Raw genomic sequence first — 10,816 nt, 5'->3', positions numbered from 1 at the left:
TTGGACTGTGTTTGTTTTTCGGGAGGGATGCATTTAAATAGATAGAGGGAGCTAGGAGGCTCCAAATGAGGTGCGGTTTTCGCCCACACGATCGTGATCGAACGACCTAGAGCATGGAAGAGGGTTTGGTGGGTTTTGGGCTGGTTTTGAGGGGGTTTTTGCTGGACACTCAAATGGACATTGCGGATGCCCGGTTAACCGTTGGAGTACCAAACGACCTCCAAATGGAACGAAACTTGACCGGTGGTCTCCGGGTGGTATATTAAGGCCACTTGACAAGCCTCGGTCCATTCCGAGAAAGTTTGACACCCGCACACGAAAGAAAACAAGAGGGGTGCACCGGAGGAGATAGGAGCGCCGGATTGCAAAACGGACAACGGGGAAAATGCTCGGATACAAGAGACGAACACATATGCAAATGCAATGCACATGATGACATGATATGAAAATGCATGACATGACAAAATGCAAAACGAAAAACAAAACCCGACCACGGAGGGAATATCATAACACATAGCCGAAAATGGCAAGAGTCGGAGTTACAAATATGGCAAGTTACATGCGGGGTGTTACAACACTCCACCACTACGAGAGGATCTCGTCCCGAGATCTAGGACTGAAAGAACTCCGGATATTCGGAACGGATGTGGTCCTCGCGTTCCTAGGTGGCTTCCCGGTCGGAATGGTGCGACCACTTCACTTTCAGGAATTTGATTGACTTGCTGCGAGTCTTGCGCTCAGTTTCTTCAAGAATAGCAACAGGGTGCTCATGATATGACAAATCTTCTTGGAGGTCAATCTCTTCGAAGTTGATAGTGCGCTCAGGCGTCTTGAAGCACTTGCGGAGCTGTGACACGTGGAACACATCGTGCATGTTCGCGAAGTTGGAAGGAAGCTCAAGTTGATAGGCGGGGTCGCCTCTTTTGCCAACGATCTTGAAAGGACCCACGTATCTAGGGGCAAGCTTCCCTTTGATACCGAATCGACGAGTGCCTTTCATTGGAGAGACGCGGAGGTAGACATGGTCTCCGATCTCGAAAGCCAAATCACGATGCTTACTAACATAGTAACTCTTCTGGCGCGATTGCGCGGCTTTGAGATTATCACGGATGACTTTACACATTTCTTCAGCTTCTGTGATTAAGTCATTGCCAAGAAGTTGGCGTTCACCAGTCTCTGACCAATTGAGAGGAGTACGGCACTTTCTGCCATAGAGAATCTCAAATGAGGCCTTGCCCGAACTCGCTTGGAAGCTGTTGTTGTAGGAGAATTCAGCATATGGAAGACAATCTTCCCATTTCATGCCAAAGGAAATGACACAAGCCCTAAGCATATCTTCAAGAATTTGATTGACTCGCTCGACTTGGCCACTAGTTTGAGGATGGAAAGCTGTGCTGAAGCGAATGTTCGTGCCCATGGCCTTCTGGAAGGAGTCCCGGAACTTAGAGGTGAAGATGCTTCCACGATCTGAAGAAATCAATTCTGGAATGCCGTGCAAGGAGACAATTCTGGAGGTGTAAAGCTCTGCCAGCTGAGCTGCTGTGATGGATTCTTTGATTGGAAGGAAATGAGCCACTTTAGAAAGCTTGTCGATGACAACAAAGATAGCATCATTTCCGCGCTTGGACTTGGGAAAACCAGTCACGAAGTCCATTTCGATATGATCAAACTTCCATTCTGGGATAGCAAGAGGTTGGAGGAGACCAGCTGGTCGTTGGTGTTCTGCTTTCACTCTTCGACAGACATCACATTCATTCACGAATTGAGCAATCTCTCGCTTCATTCGAGTCCACCAATACGACTGCTTGAGGTCATGATACATCTTCGTACTTCCAGGATGAATGGAAAGAAGAGAATTGTGCGCCTCGTTCATTATGACTTTCCTTAGATCACCTTTAGGAACCACAATCCGGTCCTCGAAGAATAAAGTGTCTCTGTCATCAATGCAATAGCACTTGTATTTGGAAAGACCCTTGTCGATACCACGTTTTACCTTCTTCACCATGGCATCAAGAAGTTGTGCCTCACGAATTTAATCTTCCAAAGTAGGAGAGACTATGAGGTTGGCAAGAAAGCCTTGAGGAACAACTTGGAGATTCAGCTTGCGGAAAGCTTCACAAAGATCCGGTTGGAAAGGCTTGAGAATTAAGCTGTTGCAATAAGCCTTCCTGCTCAAAGCATCTGCAATGACATTAGCTTTGCCTGGAGTATATTCAATACTCGGATTGTACTCTTGAATCATTTTGACCCATCGAGTCTGCCTGAGGTTGAGGTTGGGTTGAGTGAAGATATACTTGAGACTCTTGTGATCGGTGAAAATGTCCACTTGTCTTCCCAACAAGAGATGTCTCCACGTTATTAATGCATGGACAACTGTCGCCAACTCAAGATCGTGAGTGGGGTAGTTCTTCTCGTTGGGCTTCAACTGACGAGAGGTATAGGCCACAACTTTCTTCTCTTGCATTAACACAGCACCGAGACCTTGGAGAGAAGCATCACAGAAAACTTCATATGGCTTGGATTCATCAGGAGGAGTCAAGACAGGAGCTGTGACTAGTTTCTCTTTGAGAGTGTTGAAAGCAACGTCACACTCAGGAGACCAGACATACTTCACATGCTTCTATAGGAGGTTGGAAAGAGGCTTTGCAATCTTGGAGAAATTCTCAACGAATCTTCGGCAATAGCTTGCAAGACCAAGAAAACTGCGGAGCTGCTTGACATTCTGAGGAGGTTCCCAATTCACAATTGCGGACACCTTCTCGGGATTAACAGCGATGCCCTTGGCAGAGATGATGTGACCAAGGAAAAGAACTTCATCGAGCCAAAACTCACATTTGGAGAACTTCGCATAGAATTGATACTCTCTGAGCTTGTCGAGCACCAATCGCAAATGTTTGGCATGATCCTGCTTATTCTTGGAGAAGACCAAGATATCATCGAGATCACCAGAACGAATTCGTTGGTATAAGGGTTGAAGATGAAATTCATCATCCGAGAGAATACTGGAGGAGCATTGACAAGGCCGAAAGACACGACAGTATATTCATAAGAACCAAAGCTTGTTCTGAATGCTGTCTTGGGAATATCTTCTTCACGAATGCGAATCTGATGATAACCCATACGAAGGTCAAGCTTGGAGAAAACTTTAGCACCTTTGAGTTGCTCAAATAGCTCATTGATGTTGGGAAGTGGATACTTGTTCTTGATTGTCTTCTTGTTCAATGGACGGTAGTCGACACAAAGTCGGTCCGTGCCATCCTTCTTCTTGACAAAAAGAACACCACAACCCCATGGAGAAGAACTCGGTCTGATCAAACCCAGACGCTCTTGTTCATCGAGCTGTTTCTTCAATTCCTTCAGCTCGTTGGGTCCAAGCTTGTATGGACGCTTGCAAACGGGTTCAGTGCCAGGCTCTAGTTCGATAACGAACTCAACTGGCCGATGAGGAGGCATACCCGCAAGCTCTTCTGGAAAGACATCTTGATACTCACAAATGACTGGAATTTGAGAGATGGCATTCAATTCGCCCTTCTCATTGAGAGAGAAAAACCGAATGGTTTCATCACGAGCGGCATAAACGATGACATCCTCAGAAGAATGTGTCAATTGAATTTCCCTGGCAGCACAATCAAGTTGAGCCTTGTGCTTAGAAAGCCAGTCCATCCCGAGAATTAGATCAATATCCGAGTCACCAAGAACAACTGGAGAAGACAGAAATTTATAGTCGCCCATCTTGATGGAAACATCGGGAGCAACAAAACTAGAAGACAAAAGCTTTCCCGGAGAAACAACTTGCATAACTTTGGATAAGATCTTTGTGTCAACATTGTGCTTCGATGCAAAAGGGTATGACAAGAAAGAATGCGATGCACCAGTATCAAAAATAACTTTTGCAGGAATATCATTAACAGGAAGATTACCCATTATCACATCAGTAGATTCCTCCGCTTGAGCTGCATTCATCATGTTCACCTTTGCAAACTTTGGATTATGCTTGACCACTGCATTGCTGGAAGATCTGACAGGAGGAGGAGGAGGCAGACGCCTTTGGTTGAAGCACTTGTTAGCATAGTGACCTTTTTGCTGACATTTGTTGCAAGTCACCTCTGAGAGTGGACGGTGATAAGGAGCATTGGACTTTGGAGCTTGATTCTGAGACTTGTTCTGATAGCCAGAGTTGGAAGAACCATGGCCACCTTTGTTCTTCTGCTGGTAAGGCTGACGAAACAGAGGAGGAGGAGGCAACCAGAACTTCTGTTGCTTAGCTGTCACAAGTGAGGAAGAAGAAGACTGAACTGCGTCCCTCACTCTCTTCTTAGAAGCCTCACACTTGAGCTGAGCAGCCTCTTGCTTCAGTGCCATATTGTAGAATTGATCAAACTGAGTAGGCTCAACAAGAACGAGAGCTAACTGCAGATCCTCTTTAAGGCCACCTCTGAAGTGATAGATCATACTCTTTTCATCAGGAACATCTTGTTTAGCGAAGCGAGCAAGTTTCTGAAACTGGATGTTGTATTGATACACAGACATGTTGCCTTGCTTGAGATTGCGGAACTCCTCACGCTTGCTCTCAACAACACTTTGTGGAATGTGGTGCGCTTTGAAGTCCCGACAGAAGTCAGTCCAAGTGATCACACGACCTCCTCTGGAATCTTTGTATTGCTAAAACCAATCAGCAGCTTGGTCCTTGAGCTGGAAAGAAGCGAACTTGACATAGTCCTCAGGCCTGACATTACTACATTCAAAATGCTTGTTGATGTCCACGAGCCAATCATCGGCATCCGTGGCCTCGGCACAGTAGCTGAAAGACTTGGGCTGATTTGCGAGAAACTGGTTGAGTGTAGCGAAGTGAAACTGATTGTTGCCTTGACCTTGATTGCCTTGATTGCCTTGCCCTTGAGTGCGTTCTTGCAAGAGTTGCAGAATCATCTGAGCATTGGCGTTGGTGGCTACCATGATAGCTTGCCATGCCTCCGGAGGCGGAGGTGGTGGCGGAGGGTTCGCTTGACTCCCTTCATTGCGATCCGGATTCTGACGCGTTGGCGGAGCCATCCTGAAGAGGGTGACATCCGTTAGCATCTTGATAGACAAATAGATAAGTAGAATCAACGGATAGAAATTGCAACATATAGTCTTCACAATAAACATTCGAACGAAGATGAACGAATGAATTCCGTAGTAAATCATCACACTTCCATAAGTTGAGAAGCCACTTAGAAAAGATATGGAATCAACATATGACTTCGAAGCAACTCGAATATCACAATTCAAAACAAAACAAAGTATTGACTTGCAGAATAAGCCGGAACAAACATATGATAGAGATTTCGTCCGAAGTTTTCGTGGTGGGGCCCACACGGGCTCAATCGTACAGCACCATCATGTACAAGGCTGTGCACATGACATACGAAGCGTCCCGGCCTCGGGCCCGGCGGGCCGCGGCGGCGCGGGGACGGCGGCGGTGACGTGTCGGCTTGCGATTCATCGGGGCGCGGCGGCGGACGCGTCCGGCTCCACCCGGACGTGTCCGGCGGCGGAGAGGGACAAGGGTTAGGGTTGGACTGTGTTTGTTTTTCGGGAGGGATGCGCTTAAATAGGTAGAGGGAGCTAGGAGGCTCCAAATGAGGTGCGGTTTTCGCCCACACGATCGTGATCGAACGACCTAGAGCATGGAAGAGGGTTTGGTGGGTTTTGGGCTGGTTTTGAGGGGGGTTTTTGCTGGACACTGAAATGGACATTGCGGATGCCCGGTTAACCGTTGGAGTACCAAACGACCTCCAAATGGAACGAAACTTGACCGGTGGTCTCCGGGTGGTATATTAAGGCCACTTGACAAGCCTCGGTCCATTCCGAGAAAGTTTGACACCCGCACACGAAAGAAAACAAGAGGGGTGCACCGGAGGAGATAGGAGCGCCGGATTGCAAAACGGACAACGGGGAAAATGCTCGGATACAAGAGACGAACACATATGCAAATGCAATGCACATGATGACATGATATGAAAATGCATGACATGACAAAATGCAAAACGAAAAACAAAACCCGACCACGGAGGGAATATCATAACACATAGCCGAAAATGGCAAGAGTCGGAGTTACAAATATGGCAAGTTACATGTGGGGGGTTACAGTGTAGCCTTGAGTTCTTCCTCCAGTTACATGATCCTAGTCTTTGCCTTCTTTAGATCTATCATGTCTGCGCACATCTGGTTCTCCAGGCGACGAATGTGCTGGTTTAACTCCTGGATGAAAGCTGTAATAGATCTATCCTTCCTGGTACTGATCATCTCCCATTGCTCGTCTCGGCGCCCACAAATCTGATAGATAGAATCCTTGAGATTATTGTGGTACACTTCTCCAATGCGTCCCATGGTGATGTGGGCTGCCATGCTCTTTCCTAAACTCCAAGTTGGTGCATCGAGGGAAAACTCTATGGGCTCAGTGACTGGCATGAACGTCCTTCCTGGAACTTGAACTTGAATCATCCAACGCTCCTCTTCTGGTAGTGTGGCGTTGTAGGTCCCGGTGAAGCTTAGTATTCCTATGTTCAGGTACTTAGTAACATCCTTCAAGTGTCGTCCAAAAGGTGTATCCTCATCTGGTTGCGCGAACTTGTTCCTTGCATCCGCCATCCTAAAAGAGTGGAAGAAAGGAGAGGAGTCGGAAATGAGAAGAGAGTAGTGATCTAGGGCTTTAGCTTAGTGGTCGTGTCCTACAGTCAGCGTGTGCTCTGATACCATCTCTGTAGCGACCAGACCTCAAACAGTCTAGTCTTCGTGCATCAGTTGCATCCCTAGATCGGTAATGCTGACATGCACAGTACTTTGAAGGATTTATAACAGAGTAGCAATCACACACTTATTACATCGAATAGTTCAAGAGAACTCAATACAAATAAATATGGCTTAAGGCCATCTAAATACGATAACAGCGGAAGGCTTGGAAGATAAAGTGAGTCCATCAACTCCAACGGCATCACTGAGTATAAGACCATGACCTAAGGCTCCTTACTCGTTGTCTGAAAAGTCTGCAACATGATACGTTGCAGCCCGAAAACGGGTCAGTACATGGAATATGCTGGCAATGTAACACATCACTACATGCATATTTGGCTGGTGGAAAGCTCTATGGTTATAGTTTTGCGAAAAGCCAATTTTTCCCTACCACAAAGGAATAAATTTTATTTAACTATCATGGTGGTTGTTAAACATTGAGAAGGTACCTCCAACTCAATCCCAATTAAGAACATGATTAACCCAATCAAATTAAATTAAATAACATGATGATGAGATTCACATGATAGTCCAAGAACTGGATACTCAAGATTGTCCATAACCGGGGACACGGCTAACCATGATTAGATTGTACACTCTGCAGAGGTTTGTGCACTTTTCCCCACAAGACTCGATCGCCTCCGCTTGATTTCTCGCACTACAAGGTGTTTGAGAAACGGATGACCGAGACACAGTCTTTCAGAAACACTACTCTTTACTCCGGGTGGACAGTTACACCTACTTTCCCCTACATCTGCTAGCCCACCTCTTCAAGAGGTCATGTAACCTACTCAACTATGCTAGAGCCCATAGTAGCTTGTGGCTGCACACGGAAGTTTCTAGCATGAATAATCTCATGATCCCTTTGAGCCTGGATGGCGGTCCATAGGATGATCACATGGGTACTCCGGGATATCCAAAAATACAGGCAACACTGGGTTCTCCAGGTGCCTCAATCCACCCAGATGTAAATTAAAGTAGCCACCTTAAGTTGAACCATTAATTAACAATCTCACATCTGTCATGGAAAAATTCACACAAACCCAATCCACGTCTACGAGCATAGCATAGCAATATAAGCAAACATAGAAGTAACTCCCAAAGGTTTGATGATAAACATGGCAATAGGTACTACCTCTTCTACTTCCCAAAATCCACATATTAATCAGATCCTAATCATGCAATTGTTTGAGGATTGATCTAATGCAATAAAACTGGCTGGTAAAGAGGTATGATCAAAGTGTTACTTGCCTTGCTGATGATCCGTGAAACCTAGAGACTCGTAGTAGCACGCTTCACACTCCGGGTACTCTATCGCAAACAAAAGATACATACATAAGCAATCAAGCAAGGGTGCACGGGTAAAACTCGAAATAAGAGATCTAACCAGAAATTTCAACTTAAGAACTCCGGTTTGCAAAAAGAATCAAATCGAACGAAGCAACGAAACTCAAACGGCTAAAGAAACAAGCTTCGTTTACTAATCTGCACCTAAGTCAAATTTTACAGTAGAAAAAACTTGTTTGAGTTGCTTAAACGGAAAGAGGATTTCGAGACAAAACTCTAGGCGCTTGAATCGCCTGATTCGGATAAACGAGCGAAAAGTTATACTAAAACGAAAAACAGATCGGAAATCACGATCAGAAATAATCGCGGAAAATCCGAGAAAAAGAAAACTGACGAACAGGCTAACGAACGAACGTTCGTTGTCTGTGAAAAAAAACAAAAACCGTTCGTTAAAACGAACGAACGAACGAGTGTTCGCTAAATAAACTAAACCGAAAAAACAGATCTAGGTTTTTTTTATAAAACCGAACGAAAAACTGGACGGGAAAACCGAACGGTTTTCTCGAGGAAAACCGCGGGCAGTGGGGCGGAGGCTACCTCCGGCAACGGGCGGCGGGGTAGGGCGGCGGAACTCCGGCGTCGGGCGGCGGGGTCGGCGGCGGCGGCGGATCGGGCGACGGCGTCGGGCGGCGGCGGCGGCTTAGGGTTTCGGCGGCTCGGGCGGCTTGGGCTATCGGGGCCGGGGGCGGCGCCTTATAAAGGCCTTGCCAGGGGAGTCCTGGCCGAACACGGCCCAAAGTCGGTTTCGCGATTTTTTTTAATAATTTCACGCAGAAAAACAAATAAAAGAAATACTAAACGGAGACCACAAATCCCAAAATAAAATTTCCCCGACTTCTAAAATCAAGTTGGACAAGATGAACATTTATTTGGGGCCTAAATGCAATTTTGAAAAACGCGTATTTTTCCTAGTTCAAATAAAATCCAAATAAAATCAAGTATTTATTTTTAATATTTTTCCTCCAATATTTCATTATTTGTGGAGAATTCATTTTATCCCCTCTCATATATTTTGATATGAAATATTTTCGGAGAGAAAAATAATTAAAACAGATGCTCCTATTTTTAAAATTTGAGAAAACCCAAATATCAAAATAACGAAATCCCCAACTCTCTCCGTGGGTCCTTGAGTTGCGTGGAATTTCTAGGATCGCAAATCAAAATGCAATAAAGTATGATATGCATGATGATCTAATGTATAACATTCCAAATTGAAATTTTGAGATGCTACAGTCGTGTATCACACACATCTTGTTAAATTAAACCGTTTCTGTTCTCTTGGCTCAAAGCAAACATTTCATCCAAGTGAACCGTATGTCGTATATCGCACACACCTTGATATGGCTGACCGTTTCCTTTGTGTTGCCTAATCACAAACAGTTCATCTGAGTGAACTATATGTCGTATATCGTACACACCGTCATCTGGCTGCCCATTTCTGTTCCTCTCCTCATCGCAAATAGTTAATTGAACTGAACCATATGTCCTGCATCGCACATGCAACTAAAATCGGAACCGTGTTTGATGGCCCCGCCATCGCAAACGTTTTGCATCTTTTTTGACAGGTTTTTTACATCACAGTTTGCGATTAATGCATCGCACACAGTTTCATCAAAGGGTCTCTGATCGTAGTGTCGCGTTAGCAGCATCCTTCAGTAGTGTGTGTTGCTTCATAAGGGATTGATTTGGATCCACATGTTTCATGCTATGGTTAGATTTATCTTAATTCTTCTTTTGTAGTTGCAGATGCTTGCGAGAGGGGTTAATCATAAGTGGGAAGCTTGTCCAAGTAAGGACATCACCCAAGCACCGGTCCACCCACATATCAAATTATCAAAGTAACGGACATGAATCATATGACCATGATGAAAACTAACTTGACAATAATTCCCATGTGTCCCCGGGAGCGCTTTGCCTTATATAAGAATTTTTCCAGGATTGTCCTTTGCTATAAATAGGATTGGAACACGTTTCTACACCTTTGTTACACTTGTTACTTGTTACCCGTTACAAATTATCTTATCGTAAAACTATCTGTTACCGATAATTTCAGTGCCTGCAGAAAATACCTTGTTGAAAACCGCTTGTCATTTCCTTATGCTCCTCGTTGGGTTCAACACTCTTACTTATCGAAAGGACTACGATAGATCCCCTATACTTTTGGGTCATCAAGACTCTTTTTTGGCGCCGTTGCCGGGGAGTGAAGTGCCTTTGGTGAGTGGAATTTTGTAAGGAAAAATTTATATTGTGTGCTGAAATTTACTGTCACTTGTCACTATGGAAAATAATCCTTTGAGGGGCTTGTTCGGGATATCTTCACCCCAACCGGAAGAACAAAGAGTTTCTCCTCAACCTACTGAACCTACTGAAAATATTTATTATGAAATTCCTTCGGGTATGATAGAGAAACTGCTAGCTAATCCTTATGCAGGAGATGGAACACTACATCCTGATATGCATCTAATCTTTGTGGATGAAGTTTGTGGAATTAAGCTTGTAGGTTTACCCGGAGATGAAGTCAACAGGAAGGTCTACCCTTTATCTTTGAAGGGAAAGGCATTGACATGGTATAGGCTATGTGATGATATTGGATCTTGGAATTACAACCGATTGAAATTGGAATTTCATCAGAAGTTTTATCCTATGCATCTGGTTCATCGTGATCGGAATTATATATATAATTTTTGGCCTCGTG

This window comes from Aegilops tauschii, chromosome 3 (genome assembly GCF_002575655.3).
Source record: "Aegilops tauschii subsp. strangulata cultivar AL8/78 chromosome 3, Aet v6.0, whole genome shotgun sequence".
Classification (NCBI taxonomy): Eukaryota; Viridiplantae; Streptophyta; class Magnoliopsida; order Poales; family Poaceae; genus Aegilops; species Aegilops tauschii.
Note: the sequence above shows the minus strand (reverse complement) of the source record.